Source organism: Vicugna pacos, chromosome 4 (genome assembly GCF_048564905.1).
Source record: "Vicugna pacos chromosome 4, VicPac4, whole genome shotgun sequence".
Taxonomy (NCBI): domain Eukaryota; kingdom Metazoa; phylum Chordata; class Mammalia; order Artiodactyla; family Camelidae; genus Vicugna; species Vicugna pacos.
Window position 1 is genome coordinate 10,961,247 of NC_132990.1, and position 9,677 is coordinate 10,970,923.

At 35.9% G+C, this 9,677-nt stretch overlaps 1 long non-coding RNA gene across 1 annotated transcript; it reads right to left on the reverse strand.

Annotated features, from left to right (window-relative positions):
- Nucleotides 1–1,530: 1,530 nt before the first annotated feature.
- Nucleotides 1,531–4,962, reverse strand: LOC140695812 (uncharacterized). The gene is made up of 2 exons (XR_012071636.1): nt 4,892–4,962; nt 1,531–1,887 (listed from the first exon to the last, which is right to left on the reverse strand). It is a non-coding gene; the product is annotated as an uncharacterized lncRNA (long non-coding RNA).
- Nucleotides 4,963–9,677: the final 4,715 nt, after the last annotated feature.

Below are 9,677 nucleotides of genomic sequence, written 5' to 3' on the forward strand. Positions count from 1 at the left end.
ACATCCATATTCATTGGACATTTTTCTGAACACAGACATTTCTTTTCATGAGAAGAATCTGCACTGGCCTCTTAATTAATTATTTCCTGCTATGCTGTTAGGGCATTCTCAAGCAAGAACTATAGATAAGTGATGTGATCCATTTAATAAAGGTCACCTGTGAGGTGCAGTAGCTCCAGCATTGATAAATACTCCAGTATGTCAAGCAGTGAGAGGGTACAGAAAAGATGTGTATCTGTACTATGTGAAATATATTAGAGACTATGGCAAGAATGCTTAACTCAATGCCCACTGATAAATAGAAAAAAAAATTATTGATCGCTTTCTATGTGCCAGGTAGTGTGAAAACATCACCTATTTTGTTTCTTTTTATCTCTACAGCCACACTGTTGGTTGATATTACTGTCCCTATTAACAGTTTTATGAAAACTGACAGCCAATTAGATTGTAAATTGCCCATGATCCTACCTAGAGCCGAGAGTCTAAAAAATTTATTCTGATTACAGAGCCCACACTTATATCCAAAAATCATTTTTGCCCCTTGGTGAGAGTTTTTCATTGATAAGGTGGAAATTTTTTAACATTGTACTTCATCAGAATCAAAAATAATTACCAAAGTTTAATTATCAAGAAAGAATTTGCAGTAATCAAAAGTGATATCAATTATTTGTATGAGATCTATCCTAGTCTGTAAAGTCAGTATAGAACCTTCCAATTTTTTGATTTAAGGGAAAGGAATTGATATGCATTAATCCACAGTAAAATATGCAGTCTTCAGGAAGACACTTAGAAACTGCATTCAGAAATGAATGTTTAGCATAAGAAACATATTGAAAGTACACAGAATGTCTTTCTTTTATACAATTTCATTCCCTGTCTTGGCTCTTGCATGCTTTATTATTACTCCTCTAGCTTCTAACTAAGATTGATTGGCGAGTCGATTACAGAGATGCCTGAGCACAGATTGTGAAAAGGCTTCATGTGACGTAGTGTGCCATAAATCAAACAGCAGGTGAGTGTGTCTGAGACACAGTTCCCTGACACACAGTTCCCTGAGTAAATGAACCAGCTCATTTAGTGAAAGGTAACCAACATCAGTAATAACTTTTGTAATATATAGGATACAGTTACACAAACTTTCCTTTTATTATATTTATAATATACAAAGTATTACACTAAGCAGCAGGGGAGATGTAAGTGTGAAGCAGTGAGGTACTTGTCAGTTACATCACCATCAAGTAGAGGAGAAAAAAGCTAGCTCTGTAGCACAGAGAAGAAATTAGCAGCAAATGTTCAAGATCATTTGAAAGAGAAGTAATTTACGTTCCCTAAGGTAATGATTTGAAGAACAGAGGAAGATTCTTAGAAGGTGTTTCCATGCACACATGTTATGATGAAAAAAAAATGGCATTCAAAAGGGAAACAGCAGTGTGAGCATTGATCCTCCCATTTTCACAACAAACTCAAAAACAGACCTCATTTTTTTTTTGCTCTCAGTATGCACACAATTTAGACCTCCACTGCTGTAAATACTCTTTTTAAAATTCTTTATCCTATTTGCTTTTTTATGTTTTGATTTCTTGGTATGTGCCAGTCACTACAATAAGCCCTGGAAATGGAGAAGAGAGAGCCAAAGTCCTTGTTCTCAAGGAAATCTTAAGCTAGAGAACCTTTCCCACGTCCGTGATGCTTCTCTGACTTTTCTCTCCTGTCTCGTTTAGCGGTCACTGCTTTAGTAAACGTCATCATCGCCTGTTCGTAGGATTATTTGGACAGTTTCTTAGACTTTGCCCCTTTAAATCCGCCTGCACATTGTTGAGGGTCATGCTTGGCGCTCTCTGCTGGCAGGAGTGGAAATCCAGCTAGACTACCGCAATTAGGTGATCACTGCACAAGGACATGGACCGAAACGTAGACAATAGTTACGTGCATAAATGATAGCAGAACACATGCAAAAATAGCCATGTTATAATGTTCATCTCAGAGCAATTTATAATAGTGAAATGAAAACCATAATTCAAATCTCCATCACTGTTATGGTAATATAAAAAATAGTACATAATCATTAAAATGATTATATGATTTATAAGTTTTGACCTAGAAAAGATGGCCATGATATATTTTTAAATATGTGTGTGTGTGTTTGACAGAGAGAGAGAACCCTGGAGGAATATGTTTTAAATGTCTAAAATTGATTATCGCTGTGTCAAGAAGTTATGGTTAGCAATTGAACACTTTTTCCAAGATCATTGTAACAATTCATCAAAATCTTAATATAAATAAGTTATTAATTTATATATAACAAATATATTCATATTATACAAATTGAGTATTCATATAAATAAAAACGTTAAAGCAACACTATTTTATATAGTAAACAATGTAATATTGCAAGTTCTATATACTTAGGAAAAGAGTAGCTTTTCAATATTCTTATCTGTATTATAAAGAATTTTTCTGCCACTGTTTTTGCTTAGATTATCATAATTGCATGCTAAACATTTATTTGTGGAGCTGTCATAAATTTCTCTGTAAATTGTAGGCATTATGATTTAGTCAAGAAGCCCACTATACATAGAAAAGTGAAAAAAAGTAAGATTTATATTTTTTAACAGATTTAGGCTAGCTGTGAAGGTCTCTTTATTTTTCCAAGAAACAAATATTTAGAAATGGAAAGGCTCTCTAACCATAACAGATGATTTAGGTATACTATTTGGAAAAAAAAACCAAAACATTTTTCTGACAGTGATGAATTTTTCTGACAGTGATTGGTAATATCAGATTTCATATAACTGAGGGGAGGTGGATTAGCGTCAGTCAGAAGTTTAGCTAATAATACGGGATCACAGTCTGAATATTCCTGGGGATAATTTTTCTCAAATTGTGTCATATTTCATCTGGGTTATTTTATCACAAAGCTCAAAAGTCTAATTTGCACAGAAATCTTCATGAGGTATTGGGAAGCTAAAGGAATCAAACTCTGATTAGAGGAAGAGCCAGACAAGATCTCTTTGAATTTCTATCAGTCATCTAATCCTTTTCATGGTTTACGTTATTGGATGCTTTGTCCATTATAACCTTCAGCTCATCGCTGGAGCCCTCTTGGAATTATGATCTGGTCAGGTCAACAAACATCACAGCTTTCTCCCACATCTTTCTTCCCTCTTTGTCACAACTTGTCAGTTTCCAAGTTCAGTTTCATCTTCCCTAGGAGCTTCCCTCCTTTCTTTCATAAGTTTTGTCACTGTCATTGGTCAAGCTGCTCTCTTTTCCCTTTAAGGACCTTAGTTACCCCTACATTAGGTGGCCTGAAGTTGTCTCACAGTTCACTATGTATATTTTTTTTCTTTGTGTGACCTTTTACATCCTTTGCATTGCCATATTTTCAGCATGAGTCATCTTTTTTCTGCAGTGTCTAATATGCCATTAATGCTACCCAATGTATTCTTCATCCTGGCCATTGTAGTTTTTGTCTCAAGAGATTTAATTTGAGTCTTTATTTTTTCAGTAGCCCTAATTAAGTTTTCTTTTTTAATTGAAGTATAGTTGATTCACAAGTTGTGTTAGTTTCTGGTATAAGGATTTTTTTCCTCAACGTATGTAATACAGTTACAATAATTGTTGTAATGTCCTTGTCTACTGGTCTAACATCTATGTCAGTTCTGGGTAGGTTCAGTTGATTGCTGTTCTCTTCATTAAGGCTGACTCATTGAAATAGGGACTACATCCTCCCAGATGAAGCTGGGCCGTGGAGAAAGGAAGTGATGTGTTGGACTGGTTGAGTATTCAAGAGTAATATTCCATGAAATATGTGTGAGGAAGTCTGTGTGATCTTGGAGTGGTTTGGGGAGACTTCTTGGTTGAGCAAAGGCTAGCTGGTTTCTTCCTTAAAGTATAAACTGCTCATTTCCCCTGATTTTAGGACATAAATTTTCACAACAATGAAAAGCAGAAGATACGTTTCTCACTTTTCTGCTTAATTTTTAGGACAGGAAAGGCTTGAGGAAAAAGGCAGAGTGATGTTCATTTAAAATAATAAAACAATGAAAGGTTAATTCCTGACTACAATAAAACTCTATGTGCATAAAGATGGTGGGACTATAATGATTCCTTGGCAAATGAGAAAATGTCATGTTTTCTGAAGAAGTATTATTATTGTCTTTTGTTTGCAGATTTATCTTCTCCCTGTATGATCCCGATAAAATGCATTAAGGACTTGGTTCTCTTTCTGGTATTTGCTTTGATATTAACCCTACAAACAGAGAAGATAGTGTGTGTTTCTGTATAAAACAGGTCAAAGACGACCTAGATAAGAGTTTACATTATGCTGTTATTTACATCATATTTCAAGTTTCCTGTAATGCCTAAGGCATCAACATTGATGTGGACTTATTATGCCCATTTCATAATTGGTGACTGTAAGGTTTAGAAAGGTTAAGTGCTTGCAATAGGAAGATAAATCTACGAAGGATTTACATACAAACCCAGAATTTCCAGTTTCAAATCTAGTATTCTGCCCTCTGCCTCGGAACTTTTTATGTTTGCAGGTTAGAGGCAGTAGGAAATCTACTGTTTCAGACAGCATCAATGAAATATAATTGCACTCTTGATTATGTTTAAGTTACAAAGAAACTTTAGTCTACATTCATGTTTTTTAACTGAAAGCTTCAGTTCAGGTATCAATTTTCTTTAAATAATGTTCCTAGCAATTTTAGAACATTAGAAAGAATTTATGTGCCCAGTGCAATCTGTATTCCCTTTGACAACTCATTAGTTTACATATGCAGAATAAGTCTACCTTTTTGTTTATATAATTAAGATGCAAGGCTGGGATAGCACTGACTGCTTAATTAAAGCAATTAGGATAGCAGTGGATCATGGCACAACTTACCTTAAAAAGTGTGAGCAGAATACATCACAGGCTATGGTGCGGTAAATAGTCATTGAGAACAAAATACTTCCTACGTTATAAAACATAAAACATATTAAGTGCTTAATGAAAGTTGCATTTATCCTTAACATTGTAGGTGCATTTAGGAAAAAATAGAAACCTTAGAGCTTACCTGCTTTTCAAGACTTGGTGTCCATGGTATAGAAGGACTTCGGCAAACCCTGTGACATTTCATTCAAAACAACAAAATCCCCAATAGAGAGCTTTCTTTTTTTTTTTTTTTTTTTTGCTTGCAGGGTCCGTGAATGCACCTGCATTAGGAGCCTTTAGTGGTGGTAGGTGGCTGGCTGAGGGCTGAAGGAGACAGACCCTGCCTGTGTCTCTCTGTCTTTCCATGAGAGAGATACTGCATCTCCCACCTTATCTGAGAAGAGTTTAGAAGAGTGGTCGAATTAGTACGGGCTTTAAAATGGCAGTGTTGGAATAAAACCCCAGGCTCAACATTTATTTCCTGGTAAATTAGGGTAGGGTGCTTAATTTTTCTAAGGTTCAATCTCACTAATGATAAAATTATATCTGCTTCATGGACAGGAGTAGATCCAGGTTTTATGGGACCTAAAGCAACACTTTGGGGGTGCTCTTTAAGGAAAAGAGTACAAAATAGGGATGATGGCTAATATTTATGTAGAATTTACAGAGAAATCACAATATAATATAAATTTGAAGAAGCTGGCAAAGCCCATATACCTAACAAAATGCAACTCTTTTTATTATTTAACTTCCAGGCACATTATTATACTTTTTCTTTGGCTTTGGCCGCATGTTCTCTGATCACTTCTTTATAACACTTTGGAATGATTACTTTCTTTAGTTAAAATAGAAATACAATTCAGCATTTCCCCTAGCATGGTTGATTATTTTTAAATTAATAATGGCAATTTAGAAAAGGAATTTTCAGTTTCACAAATAAGTATTGATTGTGTCATGTGGATTTTAAAGGTTATTTTCAAACTTGGGAAGCCTCCATTGAGTTTCTTTTGTCTATGAGGTATTTCTGATGTACTTTCTGCAGTATCTCTATAGGTCTGTGACCTAGAAACACAGGAGTTTTAACGAATACTATTTTATATAATGTTCATGTTTTAAATGCATGATGTTTCTGTAGTCCTGTACATTTATTTAGTATATGCCTGCCAGAGAGAGATTCTACTGTGATTAGGTGCTGGTGAGAACTGAATGCTCTTGCAATTTTATACTTCTTCTGACTACAAGAATATTTCAACAGCAAAATGTTTTGAGCTTTGTACCTTTTATATCACTATTATTTACATAATTCTTTTCTGGATTTTCTTGGGACACATTTAGATGCATCATGATCTGTGGCCCTAAACCCTTGTGACGTGATGATGGGGGACTCAGCACAGTGACCCCCAGGAGTACCTACCATTCCTCTATGGTATATTCAAAATGTCTTAATGATACATCAACTAAATACAAAGTTTCTGTATCTCAAACTTAAATTCTGCCACCAGACAGCAAAACCGCCCATGGCTGCTTCAGTGCTCCCTGACGCAAGGAGAGGGTGTGAGAGGTGAAGCTGTTATTTAAAGGGACTATCAGTTTTAACTAACTGTGGTTAAAATCTTTTAATTGTATAAATATAACATCATTATAAGCATTGAAACAGTTGCTAGCATCTCAGCTTTGGAAAAGAATGTGTGAACAAATGACTCTGAATTTTAAGGTTCATTATGTACGTGGTATGTCTTCTGGTTTAATGTTTACTTAATGGACTAATTAAAGCTTGTATTCAACTATATATATATATTTAAATATTATCCCCACAAAACCTACTGACGTATAATGCCATAAGAACTATCACCTTCTACTTTTCTACTTCAAGTTCAGAAATTCTTATGCTAATTAGAAACAAGGTTCAAGATAAAGTCTTAACAAGATTCTTATTGGCCCTCGTCCTCAACAAAGAATTAATCAAATATTTCCAGGTTAACTTTTTAAATCATGGAGGAACATTTCATTAAAATATCACAGTATGTATTTTAATTACAAATCTGAGATTAACAATTGATTAAAATATCCAAATGTCTTGGTAAAATTAAGCACTTTCCTATTTTTCTTGAAAGTTTTTGGACAATTTTATCGTGAAAATAACCTGTGATCATTTTCACTGATATAAAGGAAATGATTTAATACAAATATTAGGGCATTAATGCATTTTTGATTATCTTGTAATAATCCCTTAATAATGAAAACATTCTCTTGAGAAAAATCTATTATTATTATCAATTTTTAGAGGTCTAGCTCTTGTCGACTAACTTAAAATACACAACCTAGAAGTTAAGAATTATGTTTTATTCGGCAGAGAAAATTGAGGACTTAAGCCAGGGGGACAGCCTGTCAGATAGCTCTGAGGGACTGCTCTGAAGAGGTGAGAGAGGAGCCTGGATATACAAGAATTTTTGCACCTAAACCAGGTAGTAGAAACATCAGAAGATTATTATGAATTAAAAACTAGACACCTCAAGTTAATGTATTTAGCGCTTTTCTATGTATTGGAAGATGCAAGAGTCTGGGCTCATGGAAATCATTCCTTTGACATGCACCTTAGCTACCTAGGGACAGTGTCCTGTCCTTGTCCATCCTGGGTCCCCTCAGGGTGCACAGTCTGGGGAGGCTGCAGTGGCTGATGACTTGCTGGCCACAGCATCCTTTCCTGACTGACACGGCAGGCAGTCTTTTTCTTCCACACTCCCATACTCTGTAGGATGATGATTTTGCATGGCATTCCAGAAATTCTCTAACATTTTTATCAGCTTCCCAAAATCCTGTATGTTAGATAGAATTTGCCACTTCACTTGATGATCAATTTGTGTTCCATTTCCAATGTATTTTGTAATATTTAATTTATAGAAAAATTAGACTGGCCAAACAGACAGGGTTAGACATTATTGTAAAAATAGGGGTGACTAATTTGGGGAAGGCTGTATTAGTCAGCTTGGATCGCTACCAGGCTGGGTAGCTTAAACAATAGGAATTTTTTTTGTCACAGTTTTGGTGGCTGGAAGTCCAAGGTCACGGTGCCAGCAGAGTTGATTTCCGGTGAGACCTCTTTTCCTGGTTTGTAGATGGACTATATCCTTCCATGTCTTTCCTCTGTGATTGCTTAGAGAGAAGGTGAGAGATCTTTGCTGTCTCCTCGTCTTTCAAGGAGACTAGTCCTAAGGTATTAGGGCCCCCATTTATGACTTAATTACTTCCTGAAAGGTTCTATCTTTAAATCCAGTCCCATTGAGGGGTTAGGGAATCAACCTATGGATTTTGAGAGACCATTCAATCCATGACAGGGACTAATACAATGAATGCTCAGATTATGAAAATACATTCATGTTAAAATTATTTTTGTTCCATAACTCTGCATAATGAATACTTAGCTAATAAATATCCACTGTACTGCATTTTGTCTTTCAACACTTTAAATATTCACTTGACTCTCTTCTTGACTGCACATGCATGTCCTAAAGAGAAGTCCAATGTGCTTCTTACCTCCGTTCCTCTGTAACCATTGTGTGTTTTGTCCTTTTTCCCTCTGCCCACTTTCAAGATTTCTAGGTTTTTCTGAAATTGAATATGATATATGATATGGGTGTATTTTTCGTTTGGTATTAATCCAGCTTCATGATCTCTAAGCTTTCTGGACAGGTCATTTCATGTCTGTTACTAATTTTGGAAATTTCTCTCTCATTATTGTAAATACTTCATCCATTCCTTCCCTCTTTCTTCTTTTAGTATCCCTCTAATAGGTATATTTCACTTTTTGAAACTGTCTTAACAGTTCTTATGTGTTCTATTCTTTCATTATTTTCATTCTTTCCTTCTTTGCATTGTGGATCACAAATTTTCTATTGACATATTTTCTAGCTTTTACAGCTGTGTTCTCTAAACACTGTTGCACCCATCAAACACATTTTTTTATTTCTACTGCAGTTTTTTTCTAGCATTTCTTTTTATTCTTTTCATCTCTCTGCTTATAGTAGCCATCTGTTCTTGCCTGATGTCTACTCTTTTTTTGTTTAAAACCCTTAACATGTTAATCATAGTTTTTTTTTTAATTCCTTGTTTGATAATTTCAAGATCTTTGGCTTATCTGAATCTTGGTCTGATTCTTGCTTTGCATTTTTAGGCTTTTTTCCCCCCTTGCTTTTTGACATGACTTGTAATTTATTATTGGAAACTGGGTAATAGCCATGGAGGTAAATAGGCTTTTGATGTGAGATTTTATATTGCTCTCACTGGGCCTTGGACTGTGTTTACTGATTGCTGTAGCTGTAGGTGGCCGAAGCTTCAAATACAAGTGTCCTCACTTTTGTGTCCCCTGTAGTCTTTGGCTTCCATATCATTTGCTCCTCAGATAGAGTCTGCGTCTTGCAGGGTGGCTGGCTGTAAGCCACCGGAGCCCTGCTGGTGGGGGGGGTAAGGTGTGAAGGATGGGAGCGATCCTGTAATCCTACGGGTGCATCTCAGTGTTTAGGGGGCAACCTGTGTTCTTAGGCTGTGAACTTCACACGGGCTTCTCAGTTCTCCTTAGGTGAAACAGGAAGGCTGAGGTGGGGTGGGGGCTGAAGCTGGAGAAATGCCTTTCCTACTGGTGCGAAAAGGCTGTGGGAAAGGCTTTTGCCCTGCAGAGCAGGCCTTTGTAATAGAGAACACTCTGGGCGTGTTTTAATGGTTACGTTTCCTCCGCCCCTGCTAGTGTCTTTAGTGAATT